Source organism: Mauremys reevesii, linkage group 5, assembly GCF_016161935.1.
Source record: "Mauremys reevesii isolate NIE-2019 linkage group 5, ASM1616193v1, whole genome shotgun sequence".
Classification (NCBI taxonomy): Eukaryota; Metazoa; Chordata; order Testudines; family Geoemydidae; genus Mauremys; species Mauremys reevesii.
The window spans coordinates 100,790,925-100,812,269 of record NC_052627.1 but is presented as its reverse complement, the minus strand read 5'-3'; the positions used below and the strand labels follow the sequence as shown (position 1 = coordinate 100,812,269).

Sequence of the window (21,345 nt, the reverse complement as noted above, 5' to 3'; positions counted from 1 at the left end):
CAGTATCAGTAGAGTTCCTCTGGGCTCGCAGGGCAGTGAGATCTAGTGGCCAGAGTAAATAGAGATACCCCAAATTCACAGGGCAGTGAGGATTAGCAGCCAGAATCAATAGAGTTGCCCTAGGGGGTTGGGTTGTATGGCCTACTGGACCATTGGGGTGTGTGAGCCACCACCCAGGGGGTAGGGGGTGGTCAGGGTAGGAGACCTTGGCCCTTCCTGCTCTACCAGGTCCCAGCCCAGGGCGCTGTTAATGGCAAGTATGTCTGCCACTGAGTCAGCAGGGATCTGTCTGCAACACGCTGACTATCATCAGGACAATGGCTAGTCTCCCCTCCAGCTACTTCCTACTGTGATACTTGTGGTGGTGATCTGTGCATCTTTAGGGTCTCCGGGTTCCTTGTCAGGTGCAACTCAGACCTGTAGCTCAGACCTCCCTGGGGTGTCCACAAGTAGCTGGATGTCTGCTTGGGTCTCAACGCCTCTGGCTTTCGCAGTCCAGGGCTCCAGCTGCTCCCAGCTGGGAGCCGGCAATGAGTGTCCTTCCTCTTCCGTGGTCAGTTCAGACTGAGCTGGGCTGCTCTCGCTTATACTTATACATCCAGAGAATGAACAGTAGGGACATGGGGGTATGACTTCCTCCACGCACAGTGAGGCGTTAACCCTTCCCCATCCAGTGCGGGATGAGTTCCACCTGTCACACAGAGCTGTTTTAACTTTACTTTTAGCCTGCCTCTTCCATTCACTACAACTCTTTCTTTCTTCTAGCACAGACATCATGGTACTGTTCATGTTCATTCCACTCCCCCTGCCCCCCTGTACAGTATTTGATTCTTAAAGTCTCTCTCTTGCAATTGCACTGTTGATTTTCATGTTGCATTCTCCTTTTGTCCCCTTTTCTGAGGACTGAGCCTGGTCACAATGTATCTGGGGATGATCAAGAACTACATCTTCCCTTTTCTGCTGCCTCACCTTTGTGGGATGAAATAAGGCATGAAATACTCCTCTGATAAATCTCTTCTATTCTCCTGAGTACCTCTACTCCTTTTCCTACATCTCTCATCCGTCACATGATTTTTTTCACTGTTGAACATTTAGCAATTCTAAATTTGCTCCTGGATGGGCAGATGTTATTAATTAGATCTAGATAAAATAATGCAAAACCTTATCCATGCATGTTTGTTAGAATTTAAATATGAATGAGGCACCTCACTTGACCTTTCTGTGGGGAAGTATGGAGGGGCTGCTTACCAAGATGGTAGAATGACCATGTAAGTACCTTGGTAACTCAGAGTCCCCCATAATCCTTTTAATTACAGCTGGTTGAAAAAATGTGAGTTTGTTCAAAAAAATTAAAACTCAGAGAAAAAACAAAACCCAAAACTTTAAACTGAAAACTAAAACTTTTAAAATAGGTACTAATACCACTAGGTTCCTCTCAGGAGCCATAGTTGAGTCTCCCATAAAGCCATTCTCATTATAGATCAGGGTTTGAATCAAAATGTTTGGTTTTCTCTGAAAACCTAGAAACATTTGTGGTTTTGGTGGGATTTTTTTGGACAAAATTATATCTTTTTTGTGAAAACAAAGCAAAAACAATTTGTGAATAATTGAATTTGAAAATCCAATTTTTCATAAAAAAATCAGTTTTGACTGAAAATTGTTACTAGTTGCTCCAAATCTACCTGGATCCAAGTTTCTAACACATATAGCAGTGCATGGGTATATTGGATCCTGAACTTTGTCTCAGAACAAAGATGTTTATGTATCCATAAGCAAGACATGGACTTCATGCAGGAGATTGTGTGACCTATTTGATGAAAATGTCCAGTTTGCTGTGACCATTTGAACTCTGCTGGCAGCCCAGGTAGATGAACTAATCAATGCTCTCCATGGTACTTGACCACTCCTGCGTTGCAGGTTCTGGACCTTGGTTAATGTTGATTGTCAATAATTATTGACTACTAGGAAATTTCCAGAAGACTGAAAGAAACATAATATTGTGCCAATATTTAAAGTGGGTACTTGGGATGACACAGGTAATTATAGGCCTGTCAGTCTAACATCAATCCCAGGCAAAATAATAGAGTGGGTGTTACAGGACTCAATTAATAAAGAATAAAAAGAAGGTAAAAGAATTAATGCTAATCAACATGGGTTTATGGAATAAAGAGCTTGTCAAACTGTGTTGATATCTTATTATTGATGAGATTATTCAGTGACTGACAAAGTTAATAGTGTTTGTGTAATATACTTAGACTTATGAAAGGCTTTTGAGTTGGTACCACATAAATTTTTGATTAAAAAAACAGAAGGATATAAAATTAATATGGCACACATTAAATGGTTTAAAATGGCTAACTGATAGGGCTCAAAACAACTGTAAACAGGGAATCATTATTGAGTGGGTGTCTTTCTAATGAGGTCCCACAGGGATCAGTTCTTGACCCTACACTATTAACATTTTATCAGTGACCTGGATGAAAACATAAAACCATCACTGATAAGGTTTGCAGATTACACAAAAATTGGAGAGTAATAAATACTGAAGAGGACAGGGCACTGATACAAAGCGATCTGGATTATTTGGAAAACTGGGCACAAGCAAACAATATATATTTTAATATGGTTAAATGTAATCTCATAATCTAGGAACAAAGAATGTAGGCCATACTTACAGGTGGGGTAACTCTATTTGGGAAACAATGACTCTGAAAAGGACTTGGGGATTATGGTGAATAATCAGCTGAACATGAGCTCCCAGTGTGATGCTGTCCAAAAGGGCTAATGCAATCTTGGATGCATAAACAGGGGGAGCTCAAGCAATAATAGGGAGATTATATTTTCTCTGTATTTGATATAGGTATGGCCACTACTAGAATACTGTGTCCTGTTCTGGTGTCCACAATTCTAAAAGAATGTTGGGAGATTGGAGAGGGTTCATAGAAGAGACTTGAGAATGATTAAATGATTGGAAAACATACCTTATAGTGATACGCTCAAGGAGGAAAATCAGTTTAGCCTCAAAGGAAAGGTTAAGTCATTTCTTGATCACAGTATATAACAGGGGTAGGTAACCTATGGCACGAGTGCTGAAGGCGGCACATGAGCTGATTTTCAGTGGCACTCACACTGCCTGGGTCCTCCCACCGGTCCAGGGGGCTCTGCTTTTTAATTTAATTTTAAATGAAGCTTCTTAAACATTTTTAAAACCTTAGTTACTTTACATACACAATAGTTTAGTTATATATTATAGACTTATAGAAAGAGACCTTCTAAAAACATTAAAATGTATTACTGTCATGCAAAACCTTAAATTAGAGTGAATAAATGAAGCCTCGGCACACCACTTCTGAAAGGTTGCCAACCCCTGGTATATAAGTACCTACATGGGGAACAATTATTTGGTAATGGGCTCTTTGATCTAGCATACAACGGTATAATAAAAGTTGGTTGGAAGTTGAGACTAGACATATTCAGACTGGAAATAAGGTATACATTTTTAACAGTGAGGATAATTAACTATTCAAACAATTTACGAAGGTTTCTCCATCACTGATCATTTTAAAATCAAGATTGGCTTTTTCTCTAAAATACATGCTGCAATTCAAACAGGAATTATTTCAGGGAAGTTCTGTGACCTTTGCTGTACAGGAGAGAGGACTAGATAATGACAGTGGTCCCTTATGTGCCTAGGACATGAGTTATCACCTTGATTAGGGTGTAGGTGCAGAAATATATAAAGAAGTGTGATCGCTGACTAAAACAGCACTGAAGTCTCTAGGAGCTTTTTACTGGCTTCTGTAGGTGCTGGAACCCTCACAGAAACAGTTAAGATGGATTACAAGTACTACACAGACTTGGAACATGTGGTCAAATTTAGTTGATGCTTGCCCAGTATTGTATCTTTTTGTGGTTATGGCACTTTATGTCCTTAAATCTTGATATTGGTAACAAACAGAGCTAGGTACATAATTATCAATGCATTTGATGAATTCTGACTTTTTCTGTTCAAAAATTGTCCTAAAGCATATTGCATTTTTTTTCATTTTTTTCATTATTGATTACTAAGATGATTACTAAGAACTTTGAATGGTATTTTATTCATGAGCAGTTTGTTGCATGAATTCACTATTTGTAACTTAAATTCAAATTTTGTGATTGGTCACCTGCATTATGTGGTTTGGTTCTGTAACCCATTTGGAGGAACATAATTTTATGGGTGGTAGGGTCTACCTTGGATGGAAAAGACTAGCATCGGGTTTAACTGCATGGCAAGCTACTGTAACCAATCATCAGCATTTTTCTACTTTAAAATGTTTTATCATGGATGAACTTAACTTTTTTTTGTTTGGGTTTATTCTGCTGTGAGGATTCAGAAGAATCCTGGGTGAACCAGAGAAGAAATAGCACTGAAATAGCACTCTAAGATATTCAAGTTGGTTTCTCTGAAAAAGCCCAACCATGCCATTTGGCATGCACAAACTTTTTCACTAGAAATAAAGTACACTGTCGTGATTGATGCATGAAGTTCATGTAAATGAAACTTATGCCCATTTTAAGGACACTTTAAACTGACAGAGCAATGTAAAGTGGCCTTAGTATATAAGAGAATCAGGCCCCTTATTTCATCAACTATGCAAATGCAAAATGTGCAAAAAGGATGTGTAAAATACTACCATTCTGATTTGGCAGCATTTTATATCCACTTTGCAGTCATTTTGCACTGATGTGAGTAGCTACACAAGTTGCAAGGTAACTGTGGATTGGATCTAATATGTCTAAACAACTTTAGCTGAAGCTTTTAAAAAACTTCCATCTGCTGTCCTTAGAAGTCTTTTAAAAAAGTTTAAATCCCTATTCCCCGGTCTTTTATGCACTATACTTGAAAGATGGATTGATTTGTATTATGAAGCCTGTATGAAAGCAATATTGCAATTTTCTTCCTTTTGTATTCTCAAATATATAAAATCTATTTTGTACCAGTCTCCTTTTCCCCATGTGCAGTATGAAGAATAAAGAATAACAAGAAGTGAATCTATTCCCCCACCCGTTTTATATAATCTGTTCCCATATGAGTTCATGGTTAGAGTTATACTAGTCTTCAAAAATAGCCATATTTTTGTGATGCAAATGAGTCATAAATAAAAAAACAAAACGAAGTAAACTAGGTCAGCAGGGTAAGAGTAGTGTTGTATTCTGAATCAGGCTTCCAGGTCACCTGGTCATATTCTCAAAGTCATCTTCTTCATAAGTAAACAAAAGGCATCAGTGGAATTCATAAATAGTATTCTAATCCATGTCATTACAAATGTTTGATGATGTCTTTAACTATTGTTTCATGAAGGAACTTGGGAAAAGAGTCCTGTATTTGTTATTGCTTTTATCAGTTCTGGATATTCCCGCCTTCCTGTTGAGGTGCAGTAGTACTACAGCAAATATCCTACCTATTACATTTTTTTGTAACTTGTAGGCTCCAAATACCAGAATGAGGAATCAATCTTCTGAACTACCTACACTGTGCCTTAAAGCCTCTGTGCCTTCTTGCCATACTTTGCATTTTGGTATTGTTTAAGTATATTCACACATGGTGATTGTAACAGTTACATCATATTTGCATATCTGGTACAGGAGATGTATAATGGCTGTGGGAGATATTTAATTTTGCATTATCTTTAATGGTAATGAATGTTACATGTTGAAAAAGAGGTTCACTGTGAAATCCCAAGAACAGTCAAGTGACAAACACTTGTAGGCAAAAATGAAAGAGAGACAAATATGGAGTTTGAATCCCAAATTTCATGGACCTCATGTTTGTTAATTTTGCCCAAGGACATCAGAGTAATGCTGTATTCCTACGGAAAGATCCATCCCATCTTTAATGTCCATTCAAAGCAAACTGGATCTTCATTTCAGAACCATTTCCTTTCTCTTCATCTCTTACGATGGGGTTGGGGTGGTGGATGAAAAGTGATGTTCGTGGTTCCTGTTCTTCTAGTTCAATTTACTCAGACTGTCCCACTCTGCCTGATGTGCACAGTTCAGAAAAATTTGGTGTGATTTTTTTTCATACCATCTGTAACTAATATTACAAAAAATAGTTTAAGCAGAGGCAGATTCTCTGCTTCCTTAAGCACATCAGTACTGTTATGACATCTAACATCCTGTGATCCAACACTGCCACTGAAAGCACCAACTGATTCTGACTGATGAAAGGTTTAATGGCAAATGAGAGGGGTATTGTTGAAGCTAGCAGAGTGACCACCTTTGACATCACCCTCACCAACACAGCTGTGCCTTCCACAGTGTCTGCTGACAATGACATTAGCAATGGAATACCTTGGCCTCTGTAAAATGGGTTTGTATTTGAATAACAAGAATACCACAAAAGAGGCAGTTAAGATTTCAACTGATATGAGAAAGTCACAATAATTCTCTTGGATGTTTCTCTAGAATTAATGCTCTTGATGGAAACTCATTTGCTATAATAATAAAAGTAGTAATACTATCTATTTCCATAGCCCCTTTCAACCAAGGTTCTCAAAATGCTCTACACACTTTAATCAGGTCCTATAAGATAAATAAAGGACATACAGCAGACTGTGTGTCCTTGGCTGAAGGCCGCTGCAACTACATTAGAATTGGAAAAAGTTCAGAGAAGGACAACAAAAATGCTAGACGTATGGACCAGCTTCCATATGAGGAGAGTTTAAAAAGACTGGGACTGTTTAGTTTAAAAAAGAGATGACTAAGGGGGGCATATGATAGAGGTCTGTAAAATCATAAATGGTGTGGAGAAGATGAATAAGGCGGTGTTATTTACTCATTCATATAACACAAGAACCAATGAAAGTAATAGGCAGAAGATTTAAAAAAAAACATAAGGAAATACATCTTCATACAACCGCAAGTTGGCTGAGTTAAAAGCTTTGATAAATTCCAGTTTGCACATGCTCAGTAGAGTTTGGCAGCTAAATTCTATGAAGAATCCATCTGTACTGACTATGCACCATCCCAGTACTGTGGGGGGTAAGCAGAACGTTCGCTGCAATTGCTGCAGGCAGAGGGCACCAGAACTCTCTCTCCTATGCTGTCATAAACAGACAGTTAAGGGTTAATTCCTCTTTTACCTGTAAAGGGTTAAGAAGTTCACAATACCTAGCTGACACCTGACCAGAAGGACCAAAAAGGGAACAAGATATTTTTAAAGTTGGGAGAGGGGAAAACAGTCCTTGGTCTGTTCTTTGTGTGCTTTTGCCTGACGGAGGAGAGGAACCATCACACTCCTACAGGGTAATGAGTAATTAGAGAAGGAATGTACAAAATTACTTTTATTTCTATTTGTGATTTCTTTTTGCAAAATAGAGGGAGAATCAAATTGGGTTTCTGTGTAACTTTAAAGTTTTGCCCACAGGGAAACCCTCTGTGTTTTGAATCTGTTGTCTGGGAGATTATCTTGTATGTTAATCTCAGAGGTATTCCTTTCACCTTTTTTCTGTAATTAAAATTCTTCTTTTAAGAACCTGATTGATTTTTCATTGTTTTAAGATCCAAGGGTTTTGGATCAGCATTCACCAGGAATTGGTGAGGAAATTCTCTCAAGTCTACTCAGGAAAGGGGTGTAGAGACTTGGGGGAGGGGGAGGAGGAATTAGTCTCAAATCTGACCAGGAAAGGTGTGTGTGTGTGGGGGGGGTAGAGACTTTGGGAGAGATTTGGGGAAGGCAGAGTTCCAAATGACTTCTCCCTAAACATTTGTTTAAATCATTTGGTGGTGGCAGTGAAATTGTTAACCTAAGCTGGTAAATAAGCTTAGAGGGTCTTTCATGCAGGTCCCCACATCTGTACCCTAAAGTTCAGAGTGGGGAGGGAACCTTGACATATGCTCTTAATGCTTCTCCTTCTGGTGCTCAAGCAACATAGATAGGAAGCAACCTAACTCGAATGCAGAAGGAACAAGAAATGAGTTGGAGGGGGGGTGGAATGAGTAGACTGGGAAAAAGATACTAGGAATGAGGAGAAGCATGGGATTTGGGAGTAGGGGTAAAGACTGAGACTGACTGGAAAAAGAAACTTTTTTTTCACAGGACCCCTGGGTTTGTGGAAGTGAAAGAGACTTGGATTAGGGTTGTGTAGTGAAGGAGACTATTATCTGTAGGACTTTTGCTTTACTTAGTGAATGAGGCAAGGGATTTCAGAAAGACAAAGGTTTCATGGTTAAGGAAGATGAGTGCTGCTCTACAGAACTGGATTCTATCCTGGCCTATGTCAGAGATCAATGTGATGCTAGGCAAGTCACTTAAACCAAATGTTTTACAGTGGGTCACTAATTCTGTGATGAACACCATAGGAAATCCCACGAGGAAATGATTTTTTTTCCTCAGAGCAGGGTGTAAGGTTGCATTCTATATGATTTTATGAAAATAGGCTAATGTAACTGGAATATGCTTCATGCAAAAGGTCTCTTATAAGGTATCATTACAAAGCTTATAATCTACTGAATGCGATCATCCTATTTGTATAAATGTATCACTCTTATATCTGAACCTAGAAATATGAAATATAACTGAGGGCCTATTGTAATTATGCAAAGTGCTGACCATTAATGGTGGTTTGGAATCTTGATGACTCCCATTAACCAGGACAACGGACTGCAGGTGGCTCTGTTTTATCTGTAAGTCTTCCTGTATACGTGTGTGCTGGCAATTGGGCAATGAAGTCTTGCAGTGACATGTGATCATGTCACCTGAACTGGAATCCATCTTTAACCTAGTGTCTTTCCATTGAGAAGAAGGGGGTGGGAACCCAGAGAGGGACAAAGGATTCCCGCCTTATGCAAAAGATATATAAATGGGTGGAACAGAACAAAGTGAGAGCCATCATGAGGAATCCCCTAGCTAACACCTGAGCTGGAACAAAGGCTGTACCAGTGGGAAGGATTGTACCCAGACTAGGAAGGCATCCAGTCTGTGAAAGAAATGTATTGAAACATCTCTGAGAGTGAGATCTTACCTGTATTCAGTTTCTTACTGTATTAGACAGATTTGTGTGTTGTTGTTTTTTTGCTTGGTAATTCACTTTGTTCTGTCTGTTACTACTTGGAACTACTTAAATCCTACTTTCTGTATTTAATAAAATCACTTTTTACCTATTAATTAACCCAGAGTATGTATTAATACCAGAGGGGGTGCAAACAGCTGTGCATATCTCTCTATCTGTGTTATAGAGGGCGAACAATTGATGAGTTTACCCTGTGTAAGCTTTATACAGGGTAAAATGGATTTATTTGGGTTTAGACCCCATTGGGAGTTGGACATCTGAGTGCTAAAGACAAGAACACTTCTGTAAGCTGCTTTCAGTTAAGTCTGCAGCTTTGGGGCAAGTAATTTAGAGCCTGGGTCTGTGTTGGAGCAGACGGGCATGTCTGGCTCAACAAGACAGGGTGCTGGGGTTCCGAGCTGGCAGGGAAAGAAGGGGCAGAAGTAGTCTTGGCACATCCGGTGGCAGCTCCCAATGGGGTTTCTGTGATCAAAACCTGTCACACAGGGTTTCAATAGTTCACCTTAGATAAAGTCCGGGGCAACAAATTGAAAACTGAGATAGAAAACAAAAGCAACCTTAATTCTGGTATAGTCTAACTTTTGAGTTCTTGTTTTTTCAACCTTAATAATGTTCTTTTAACATAGTTCTTCGTTCATATAACATATATAACATAGTTCAATTACTTTTGGGTAGAAAACAGTAAAGCAATGCTATACAACACTTTAAAACAGAAAGTAAACATTGTATCCAATTGAAACTGCGGGGTGAATTTATATCCATTTCTTTTTCTTTCATGGAAAATGCTAATCCTCTGGGCAGTCTTTAAATGTGCAGATTTTTGTTCTAACTGGAGTTTATTATCCTTGAATGGGCATACCATGATCTCAGGGGCAGTGTAGGAACCAGAATAGAAAAGAATAGAATAGAACAGAACAGATGCACAATAATGAAAACATAGCATGGTACAATTTACTATAGGGAAGCAGAGAGGAAGAGGGGAAGTTGTGCTTTAAATAATAAACATGCATGCCAACAATCACACTTGGATTATATGGTTATCACTGTTCCTTGGCTTTGTTTGTCTCCTGACATGGTAAAGCAACTCCAAAGCACTATTGAAAATTGAGTGATCAGAAATAATATCACAATCTCAAGATCCAGTTTTTTTAAAAACAGAAAATATTTTAAAGTTATCTTTCCTATGGTGTGTGCAATTAAAAAAGCTCATTCTAGTTTTAAAGATATTACAAGTTTCAGAAATATTCCATGCAGTGAAAATGGGGAATATCACTAGAATTGATAATATCTCTAGATCCAGAATGAACTTTATAAGTTCCTCCACACTACATGAACTTATACATAGATAGATAAAGCACTGTAAATAAAAATATTGCTGCTAATCAAAGTAGTGTGGGCCTGCTTATAATTAACCTGCACCCACACATTTAAAAGTATGGCTGCAGTCAAAAATGTTGACCAACACAGTTTTGAGGACCAATTTGAATGAGCACCCAAAATGTGTATTGCTTAACAGTTTCATTCAAACTAAAACAATTATTGTTTCTTTGCAATTTTCTTTTTTCACAAGATTTCCTGTGGTATTTTGGCATTTCTGCTTCTGGACAGAATCAAGACGAGCATTAAGGTATTCAAATTTATTTCAATGTCCTCAGAAGTTTAAGTTTTGGGAGAAAATTTTGGATTAATTCTTAGTGTTGCCTCAAAAACTGACTCTAATCAGAAACCAGGTGAGAAAGCAAACTTTCCTGCTACACATAGAGCTCCCTCTGCCTAGAACCTTGCATAACTAACCTAGCAATACTACTGCAAGTCTTCCTAAGGCTAAACATTTGTTCAAACTCTAAGGAAAAAGAACATGTGTAACAACACCACCTCGTGACACCTGTAAAATATTATTTTATCTAAACAAATTTATCGTCACTAGCATTATACACCCCATTTGGTGGTGTAGGTAAGGGGATCTCACAGAATAGCAAGAAAGGCATACAAACTAGTCCTAGAATCTAAGAAAATATCCTCTGCTCCCCAAACCATTCACCAGTCTCTCTTACACTTTAAATTCATAAGAACATAGGAACAGCCATATTGGGTCAGACCAATCATCCATCTAGCCCAGTATCCTATCTTCTGACAGTGGCCAATGCCAGGTGCCCCAGAGCGAATGAACAGAACAGGTAATCATCAAGTGATCCATTCCCTTTCACCCATTCCCAGCTTCTGGCAAATAGAGGTTCTATATTCACAGCTTCTGCCAAACAGACTCTTCAGAGCATGGTTTTACATCCCTGCCCATCCTGGCTAATAGCCTTTGGTGGACCTATCCTCCATGAAATTATCTAGTTTTCTTTTGAACCCTGTTTTAGTCTTGGCTTTCATAGCATCCTCTGGCAAAGGGTTCCACAGATTGACTATGCATTGTGTGAAGAAATACTTCCTTTTGTTTGTTTTAATCCTGCTGCTTATTAATTTAATTTGGTGACCCTCCCCCTAGTTCTTGTGTTATGTGAAGGAATAAATAACACCTCCTTATTTACTTTCTGCACACCAATCAGGATTTTATAGCCCTCTATCATATCCCCCCCATGCCCAGTTGTCTCTGAAAAGTCCCATTCTTATTAATCTCTCCTCATATGGAAGCTGTTCAATACCACTAATCATTTTTGTTGTCCTTTTCTGTATCTTTTCCAATTCCAATATATTTTTTGAGATGCAGCAACCAGATCTGCATGTAATATGATGTTTTCTGTCATATTATCTACCCTTTCCTAAGGATTCCTAACATTCTTTTTGCTTTTTTGACTGCCACTGCACATTGAGCGGATATTTTCAGAGAACTATCCACAATGACGCCAAGATCTCTTTCTTGAGTGATAACACCTAATTTAGACCCATTATTATATATGTTGTAGCAGAGTTCTTACCTTGCCCCCCATGTGTCCTGCACTTCTAGGCGGTTTATGCTAGCCTCAGTGTGGCTCACTGTGACCCTCCACGTAGCCCTTCTCTCTCTAGGGCCAGGGTTACAGTCTACTGAGCCCTTTTCATCTTAGGCCAGCAAGGAGGTTGGTGAGAGAACTCCCACAGTCTCTGTTGTCCCTGGGAGCTTATTTCAGAACAGTTTAGTCTCCTGTCCTGATAGGGGCCTGACTTTCCCTCCCAGGAGATGTTCCTGTAGTGGTGGGCTGGGGGAACCCAGGCCCGCCCTCTACTACGGATTCTGGCCCAGGGACCCTAATGGTAGCAGCTGTTGGCAGCTAACCTTTCACTGCCAGAGTTGCTACATTTCCCTGGGCCACTTCCCTACAGTTCTCCTGTTTCTCCCTTCTTCACCCTTACCTTAGGGCTCCCTTACCGATGGTTTGAGGGTGTCTTCATTAACCAACCCTTCAGCCACATTTCCTCTCCTCTGCCTGACTGGAGTGAGCCCTTTTTATAGTATCAGTGGGGCCTTAATTAGAGTCAGGTGGTCATATTAGCCTAATGGCCTCACCTGACTCTTTGCAGGTTAATTAGAATCAGGTGTTCTCATTAGCCTGGAGCAGCCCCTGCTCTGGTCAGTCAGGGAACAGAAAACTGTTAATCCAGTGGCCAGTATATCTCCCTTATGCTATTCTGCTGTACCCAACTGGCCTGGGTCTATCGCAATGTCTAGATGGGATTATGTTTTCCAATATGCATTACTTTACATGTTTCAACATTAAATTTCATCTGCCATTTTGTTAGCTGTTTTGTGAGATCCCTTTGTAACTCTTTGCAATCTGCTTGGGACTTAGCTATCTCGAGTAGTTTTGTATCATCTGCAAATTTTGCCACCTCCCTGTTTGCCCCCTTTTTCCAGATCATTTATGAATATGTGGAACAGTATTGTTCCCAGTACAGACCCCTGCGTGACAGCACTATTTCCCTCTCTTCATTCTGAAACTGACCATTTATTCCTACCAACTTTTTTTCACTGTACAGCTGTGATCTTGATGGATTCCATTTATTTTCACTATTCTTCCCACAGACTGATTGTTCAGCAGAAGGGCTTTTAAAAAATCAAAGCAGATTTGACATGGCTCACCTGTCACACAGACATTTGCAGGCTCAATTTACAGTATAAGACAAAGATTAAATATTCTCAAGAAAGAGAAAGAAGCTTGGGAAAGTGTTCCCGTAAAAATATATTGTGATTTTATATTAAAATTAGGAACCTTGTGAACAACACATGAATAAAACTAGATTTGATTTGATTTTTTAATCTTTGGAATGACATCACTGGATTCTGAAATTGTGCACAGTAGAAAGATCCTGCATCGAGTTCAAAACATATCAGAAAGAGATTTTCCTGCAGCTGACCAGGAACCTCCCGGTTTGCATCTTTGCTCAGTAAACAACTAATTTCCATTGTCCTTTTGGATTTTATTTCAGTTTGTATCTCTTCAAAACTCCCCTTCCCCCAAAAGGAGTGCTTTCACTACATTGGAACTCATTTTCATTCCCAAGAGACTTAGACCCTAACAATACTTGAATGCACCTTCAACACTAGAAGATTTTCTCTTCCTCTTTGTCTACCACTTCTGACTCTCTGGTCCCTGTACAGGGAGATTTTGGCAAACCAGTAAAGTGCCTGAAACCACTATGGCTTATTGCTAAAAGCAGTCTAGTCAGCAGGCTGTAAAGTGGCCCTGCAGCTTGACCAAGGCAGGAGGAGAGAGGGTTTGGGGTGCCACAGAAAGGGGAGCTTAACCCTGCATCCTTCCTGATAAGCATTATGTTGAAGTTGCTGATACATGCATTTTAGAAGAGCAGGATGTGCCCCGGGAATGTCTATTGGGGCCTCAAGGCTGCAAACTCTGGAAAAACCCACACCTGCTTAATCAATAATCAGAAGGAACCTCTTGCTTGACCATTGAAACTGCTTACCTAACAAGTTTTCTTTAAGGGACATGTCATTCTATTACTAATGTATAAATAAGGAGTACAAGTTTGAGGTAGTTGGACTCATTTGGACTCTCCCTCTGGATACATCTTGCAGTCCCCACCAGCAGACGGAAGATTTGGCCACCGGAAGCCTGCCGCTGTGTCACTGAAGCACCACACTCAGCTTTGGTAATTATCAAGGGTTGGAGGTGTTTTACTAACCTGTGGTGGATGTGTGTAAGTGCTTGAGACTAAGTAAAGTTTAGCTTTAAGTGAAAGCACTCTTATGTTGTTCTGTTTGTGCCAGCCATCTATTGGTCAGATGGCTGTGTCTTCCCTGATTTATTTCCTGACACCACCTCGCACAGAGTAAAAGTTACCAAGAGCTTTGGGTTGAAAGAACCCCAGGTAACAGTCCCAAGGAAACTTTTTCAGAATATGCTGTATATATGAGTTAGGAGATGAGAGGTTAGGTGGTTTGGATGGTCCTAAACATATATATTTGAGTATGAAGTACATGTGATATTGTATATTCATTTTCATCTCCAAGATAGCTGAAATACCTGGAACAGTAAATATAATATAAATAAAAGTTGCAGACCAGTAGAGCAACAGATATGTAAATTATTACTGACATATTAAACAACCAAATGGAGAACTTTAGTGGGATTCTTCCTTTTTAATACCAGTTAAATAATTTTATTGAGACAAACACAGAGTTTTGCTCCTTGAATAGTTTCCTGGGCTGAAAAAACGAAGTCATGCCTTCTCAAAAAATGTTCTAAAAGTTGCTCAGTTCACAAACTATCTAAAACTTTTTGAATATCCAAAATGATTCATGAAACTCAAATATCTCTGAGTTGTACATGCCACAGAGACACATACTAACATTCCTACTGCTGACAAAACTGGGAAAAAGGCAAAACACTTTGTTGTTGTTGTTTTTGCCTTAAAATTTTCATAGAAACTAAAGGCAGTTCTCACAGGCAATGAGAGAGAAAAAAGTAAAAGGCCCTGGCATTTGTGTCTCTGTGTAATATTTTTTCCTTGTTTGGGGCAATATGAAAATTCTTTTTTTGTTGTTGCTGGTGGGGGGGGGGGGGTTGGTGCTTGTTGTTCCAAGGATAGAAATGTACCATTTTCATTACACAAAGCTATGTTTGCAGACAGATATTTTGTCCTGGATCAAACTTGCAAATGCACATGAAAAGATGCTTGTCAGGTCCCCTTACCTCATAAAATCATCTCAAAGGGTATAACTGTGAATCCTTTAATTCCACTGATGGGCAGTTACTCTCAGAAGTAGTCCCACTGAGGTCAATAGGACTTGCACTATAAGGTGATGCTAAGCATCCAAATAACAAGGGATCTCTTCTGACAGTTCTATCACCCTGTAATAAAGGCAGAGCTGTTGTTGTCTCTATCATTCTAATGGGCCTTCTCTATAGCGTAACAGATGACTTGGGGTTTTATTACTTAACTGATAACCAGAAAACTCAAATATGGTTTCCACATACTGACATCTGAGGTTCTATTCTTGTATTACAACACAGACAAGTTTTGAGCTTACACAGCTTTTTGAAAGGACTTACTCTAGATTCCACTACAGTATTTCAAAGCTTGCACAGCTCTGATCAATATCTTGTTCCACTCTCTCAGGGGTCCTTAAGTTTTTCTTGCCTTACTGAGACAACAAGAATGATAAATGTCAGTTGGGGATGACTTTGGGACTGCAACATTTTTTATTTGATCCATCTTCCCACTCACAGTAATTCTCAGTTCTTCAAGCTTCAGATACTTCAAACTAGAGTTCTTTAACAGGTTCTCTCTTTCTCTCTCTCACTTTTTTTAAAAAATCTGATCCTTTTTCACTGTTCTTGCCCCATCCCCAGTCTAGTTATGCTAGGAAAGATGTCAAAAAGCTGCTGCAATGGTGTTTAATTAGAACTGAAGGAAGAAACTGGTGTTCTCAATGGAATCAATAGGATAGAAGCAAATATAACAAATTCAGTATCTTTAGCTGCAAAAATTAGAATGGTCTATTAGCTTAAAAAAAACCCAAAACTTCATTATTTTTGGAAAAAAACCTAAACATTATTTTTAGAACAAATGAATGATGTGATCAGAAACATATTCAATTGCTTTCTAAAATAAAGTGGCATCAAAGACTGTCACTTTACTTACTGTACCATGACATATTGCAAAAGATCTGGATTGTCAATCACATAGACTGAAGACAATAACATACATTCTAAGCTTCTATATTTCTACTTTATCTTTACGCTCATTTTTCATATTAGAATAATAAAACAAGAACAGGATTCCAATTCTCAGTCCAGTTTAGAATTAGTGATAGGTGAACATTAAAAGGTTCAGAGTTTCATTTCAGGTAAGTTTAGATGTCTGAACAAACTGTCAACACTTTTGTTAGCTGGCTCCAATATATGGCTCATATGCTGAAGAACTTGGTTATCCGAGTGTTAATCCAGGGCTACACTGGTAATTCAGATGAAATTCTGGTTTTATATATGCATATAGGTAAAGTATGCCAGATATAACATTATGCCATGACAAAAAAGAATTAAATGTACCCACGGTGAAATTTCAGGGCATTAAGATGTTATTGTTTTATTGGATAGAGGGTTAATAGGGCAGGGGAAAAGTCGGGCCTTGAGATAGCATGTGAAAAGAATAAGGTCTGTAATTCTGTACAAAGGAAAAGGGAAGGCATTCAAATGAGTGGAAGAAACACGGAAGATTAAGATTAAGGTTAAAGTGAGAGAAGTGAAGGGGAGAGAAACTCAGTGGAGGATTTTACAGACACAATGCAGAATGGAGAGTTTGTAGTGGATTCAAAAACTGATAGAAAGCCAATTAAGTTTTTTGAACGTGGCAGTGGCAAGGGTGTACTTTCAGTCCAAAAACTGATATCACTGGCCCATCACATATTCTACCTACCCTTCTGCGGGTGCCACCTCATTCCCCCAGAACAAATAAGGCCAAACAGATTCCAGTCCCATTTTTTTCCTGGAGTGGACTGTGGCCCTGTGATACAATTCAGGGTGCTAGCAGGTGAACCTGCACTCTGATCACTCAGATGTTAATTAGTCTCTTTTGAGAAAGCTATTGGGGGTAATTAGACAATGAAGCTGACCAGGTGGATGGTCTAAGGAGCCAATTATCCTATCACTCCAAGACTGATAAAGAGTCAAGAAGGAAGTGCCAAGAGGGGCAGGGGCCAGCGCCAGTTGAGCTCAGTAATAGAGGCATCAAGGAAGGAAGACCTCTGTTCCCCTCAGGTCATGGGGAGAAGGCCAAAGGTGTTGTTGGCACTACAAATATGGGGATTTGTAGAAATGGTGAAGGGATACCATAAATAAAAGAATACGGGGAAGGCACAACCACTGGAGTCCATACTGTTTCTGTGAGGAATAGGCAGGCAAGGAGCCACACCCTGTGACAGGCCCAAAGCAGGAAAAGAGGATGTATAAGAGACTGGGCCATGGCTCCACACTATCTAGTAACATTGGCTCATAGGAAGTAAACTGCACTCTACAAAATGGTGTAGCAGATGAAATTGAGCAGCATTCCATAAAAGTGTGTAGCGGGACACTTGCAGGCTATGGATGCTTTGGAACTCTGGGCAACATTCAACCTCCCTAAGGCAAGAAGCTTCCAGACTCTCCCTTTAAGACACAGCAGCTCTGTGCTATCTGTGCATGGCACAATCGAGGCATTAGAAAGAATGGCACTCTCTTTAATTTTCTAAAGTAGTGTTTAGACTTCTTTCTGCTTCTTATATCCTTACATTTGCACTTCTTTTTCCCTATGCAAAGAGTGATTTCAGATGGGATTTTCAAAAGTACCAAAGGGACTTAGGCGCCAAATTCACACTTGCAATGGGAACTGGGCATCTAACTGATTTAGTGCCTTCTGGGAATCTCACATGAAATGCAGGTCTATGTTGAAGATCAGACTTATTTGTACTGAAGTTCATGTCTTTTAAATCTTAATGTAAGTGTAATGGAAGTGTAATGTAATGGTAATACAGTTAGCTTATGATTTCTTACTCTGAACTCAATTTATCTAGCATTTTATTTCTAATGGAAGACAATGAATTGTTCTTGTATTAACCATAACAAACACACATCTAACAATCTGTGCAAAACTGAGTCTGTAGCATCAATGTTAGAATTACATGCTGGCTAACATGTTTTTTTCTGAGACTGCATTAGGAAGTCTGTTGACATACATGCTGCTAATTTCATCACATTTAGAAGCCTCATATAATCTTTGCCATCTAATAAAGGCTCTAGAAATCAGAGCTGGCAAGAAATTAGAATTGGATTTCTTTGGGTTTCAATCACATATTGTCTATAACCAACAGTGCAAATGTTTAGTATTTGCAGAAGTATCCAGTTTTATTATTTTATGGATAAGAAAATTGTAATTAAATATTAGAAATATTGATAATTTCACCAAGAATGTTTTTTTATTCAAAATGTGTGCCACTTAATTTTGTTGAGTAAATGCATTATGGTATTTACATACAGTATATAAATACATACAGTATATAAACACAGTAAATATTGTAGTGGACTAATTTCTAGTTAGTGTCCCTTCTGCAAAACTCTGCAAAAGAAACAATAAAGCTTCTTTGTGAAAGGTAGAGAGAGAAGGTGTTCTTTGAAGAATGCTTTTGCCTTAGAACACCCACCCATCCCTATCCCAAGACTATAATCACAAGGAGATCTTGGTAAAAGTCAATGGACATACAGCCAAGAAAGAAAATGTAAATAAAGTGTTTCAATATGTGTGCATAACTTTATGGACTATTCTTCTATCATCTTGGTAGAATAGATACTGTACAGTAATGGGAAAGCAAAATAGCTTATTTTTTATGAGGGTAGCAAAGCTAGACTGAGTCTTAAATGTGCAATTTTTTGACTAGGTTCTCAACACTCTTCTCCTTGCATTTCTGGCCTCACTTCCAGACAAAACAACTTGATCATCCTCTCTTCTCTATAGCATACTGTACAATTCAAGTCTTCCTTTTCATCCTGAGTCCAGTAAGTGAATGTCAGATGGTGGATTCTCTAGGAAGCCTTTGGGAGATTTATTTTTTTTAAACTGACATTTGTCCCACAGTAAACAACTAAAACTGACATTTGTCCCACAGTAATCAACTAACTGCAGCTTGATATATATATATGTATGTATATGTATATGTATATTAGACCTGGTTAATTTTGCTTTGCCAGTTGATAACCATATTATGATTGCTGAATTGCTGGGCATAATAAGAAAAAGTAAAGATGGAGAACTAATAAAGTACAAGTATTATTTTTAACCTTGATCATTTTTAAATTTTTTAAACACTAAGTTATTAAAATACCTGTGGCTGTAGCATATGACATTTGATAGAATGTTTAATTTTATTATTTGGAACATATTTAGAAATTCAAATTAAAGAACCTGAAGTCTTACTTTTTGCTGTAAATATATAATTAGTTTAAATCTTTTTGGCACATCTACCCATAAATAGGTAAATATGTTTTTCATCTATTAGTAACATCTTAAAACATATTTTCTTCTTGAAAACAGCAGGCTAATGAAGTGTAAGAGGCAGTGTTCAGATCCTCATGAAAACTAAAATTAAATGCAGTTAATTAAGGCTCCTGTGCTACTAACTCTTCATGTATTAAAGCTGAATATGGAAGATAACTGTAATATAACGTCATTCCCCAGGGAGTAAAACACAATGGCATGCCACTTCAAATGAATAGCTGCAAAGTCAGAAAATAAATAGAAAACAGGGATTTTTAATAACAGGCAGAATTATGTTTGCTTTCACTACTGTTGCAGAATAATGCAGAGAAAGTATTTATAATTTCAAATTCAAGAGCAATTGATTTTTTTTTCCAAAATGTCATTTACAATATTCTCTTAGGGCTCTTCTCAGCCCCAATTAAAATTCTGTAACAAAAATCACTGTGTCTGAGGAGACTGGGTAAACTATGTCGCTCATTCTAGCTGACCATTTTCTTCTTCTGACCTTGAGAGAACAATAAATGCTAATGAGATCTGTTAGTTCCTTGAATTTCTGCAATATATACAAGGAGACAACCATAATAAATTCACCTGTTGAGATCTGTGGTCTGACAGACCTGACTTACATAAGGGACATTCAGAATTCGAACTGTTTGGAAATTAATAACATATATATCAAAATAAATGGAAATCTGCCATTAATACACTTCTCTAACTAAGGATTCTCCCATGCCATTAAAACAAGAAACATGCATTGTGGTGCCAGAATTCCTCCAGTAACTCACTGGGCATGCATACAAAGGACACCTGCAGATTATACCCCTTCATGGGTTGCAGCAAACTTGTTTGCATGCCCAACCAGCTCCACCGCTCAGTGGATTGGGACTGGGCTGTGGTCTTGGGTCTTTCTTGTCCCTCCTTACCATGTCTTGCATCCAGGGAGCACACAGAGGGAGTAGTCCCTTCACTTCAGAGAACAAAAGGAATGTAACTATACCCAATTTCTCTGCAGGGTTGCAAGCGTGACAGCCGCCAACCTGGCCATCATATCAGGGATTGAACCAGGAACCTCCAGAGATAAAAAAAAAATGAGTATCTACTGCTTGAGATAAAGATTTATATTCTCTGTAGATTACGTATGTAATACACACTGACCAGTGGATGATACAGGACTAGGTGGGACATATTATTTATGTAATCATTAAAAATGGGGCACGTCTCTAAGACCTAATTCATCAACCCTCCTCAAAATTGTTACGCTCCTTAGTCTGACCCTCTACACAGGGGTGTGTTCATTGTGTACAGGAATTGGTTACATCAGGTAGGGAGGGAGGCAGTGAATATTGTTTGGTAGGCCCACTCAAAACTGCAAGTCCACTTCTGCTTGTTAAAATGGTCATACTTCAGCTGACTTGAGATTTAAGCCAATGTCTGCACTAGGACTGTACCTGCCATTGTTGCAGCCACAACTGTGCTGCAATGGGATAGCCCCTCCTTTCTTTTCCATCAGCATCACTAGCCATGCAAAAGGGACATGCACACCCTACTGATGACACTCCAGCAGCACGTGAAGAGGAAAGGAAGCAAGGCCAAAGTGCCAATTGACTGAGGGATAGGCCAGCAAATGCTGCAGCCCATCTGTCTCACAACCAGTTCTTGCCTGGGGGTTCAATGGCCATTGCTGGGAGAAAGCCTTTCCAACCTGCACTCCACCACCAAGACGTACCCTCTGCATTTATCCCATTCTCTGTAGTGCTTATAGAGATTAACTGAACTGCTGAGTTGTACATTGAATCATTAAGCAGAAGAATGTACGTGGATTAATCACGTGTGC

At 38.9% G+C, this 21,345-nt stretch overlaps 2 long non-coding RNA genes across 4 annotated transcripts in view; one reads left to right on the top strand and one right to left on the bottom strand.

Annotated features, from left to right (window-relative positions):
* Positions 1-5,654: 5,654 nt before the first annotated feature.
* LOC120406551 lies at positions 5,655-12,451 on the bottom strand. The gene is made up of 2 exons (XR_005599347.1): positions 12,396-12,451; positions 5,655-6,079 (listed from the first exon to the last, which is right to left on the bottom strand). It is a non-coding gene; the product is annotated as an uncharacterized LOC120406551 (long non-coding RNA).
* Positions 7,147-21,345, top strand: part of LOC120406548 — a 47,146-nt gene continuing 32,947 nt past the window's right edge. For 2 of the 3 annotated variants that reach the window (XR_005599343.1, XR_005599344.1), the window contains exons 1-4: positions 7,147-7,290; positions 10,627-10,683; positions 14,077-14,150; positions 20,524-20,687. This is a non-coding gene — a long non-coding RNA (uncharacterized LOC120406548). The remainder of the gene's footprint in view (positions 7,291-10,626; positions 10,684-14,076; positions 14,151-20,523; positions 20,688-21,345) is intronic. The other variant, XR_005599345.1, reaches the window with a different exon arrangement.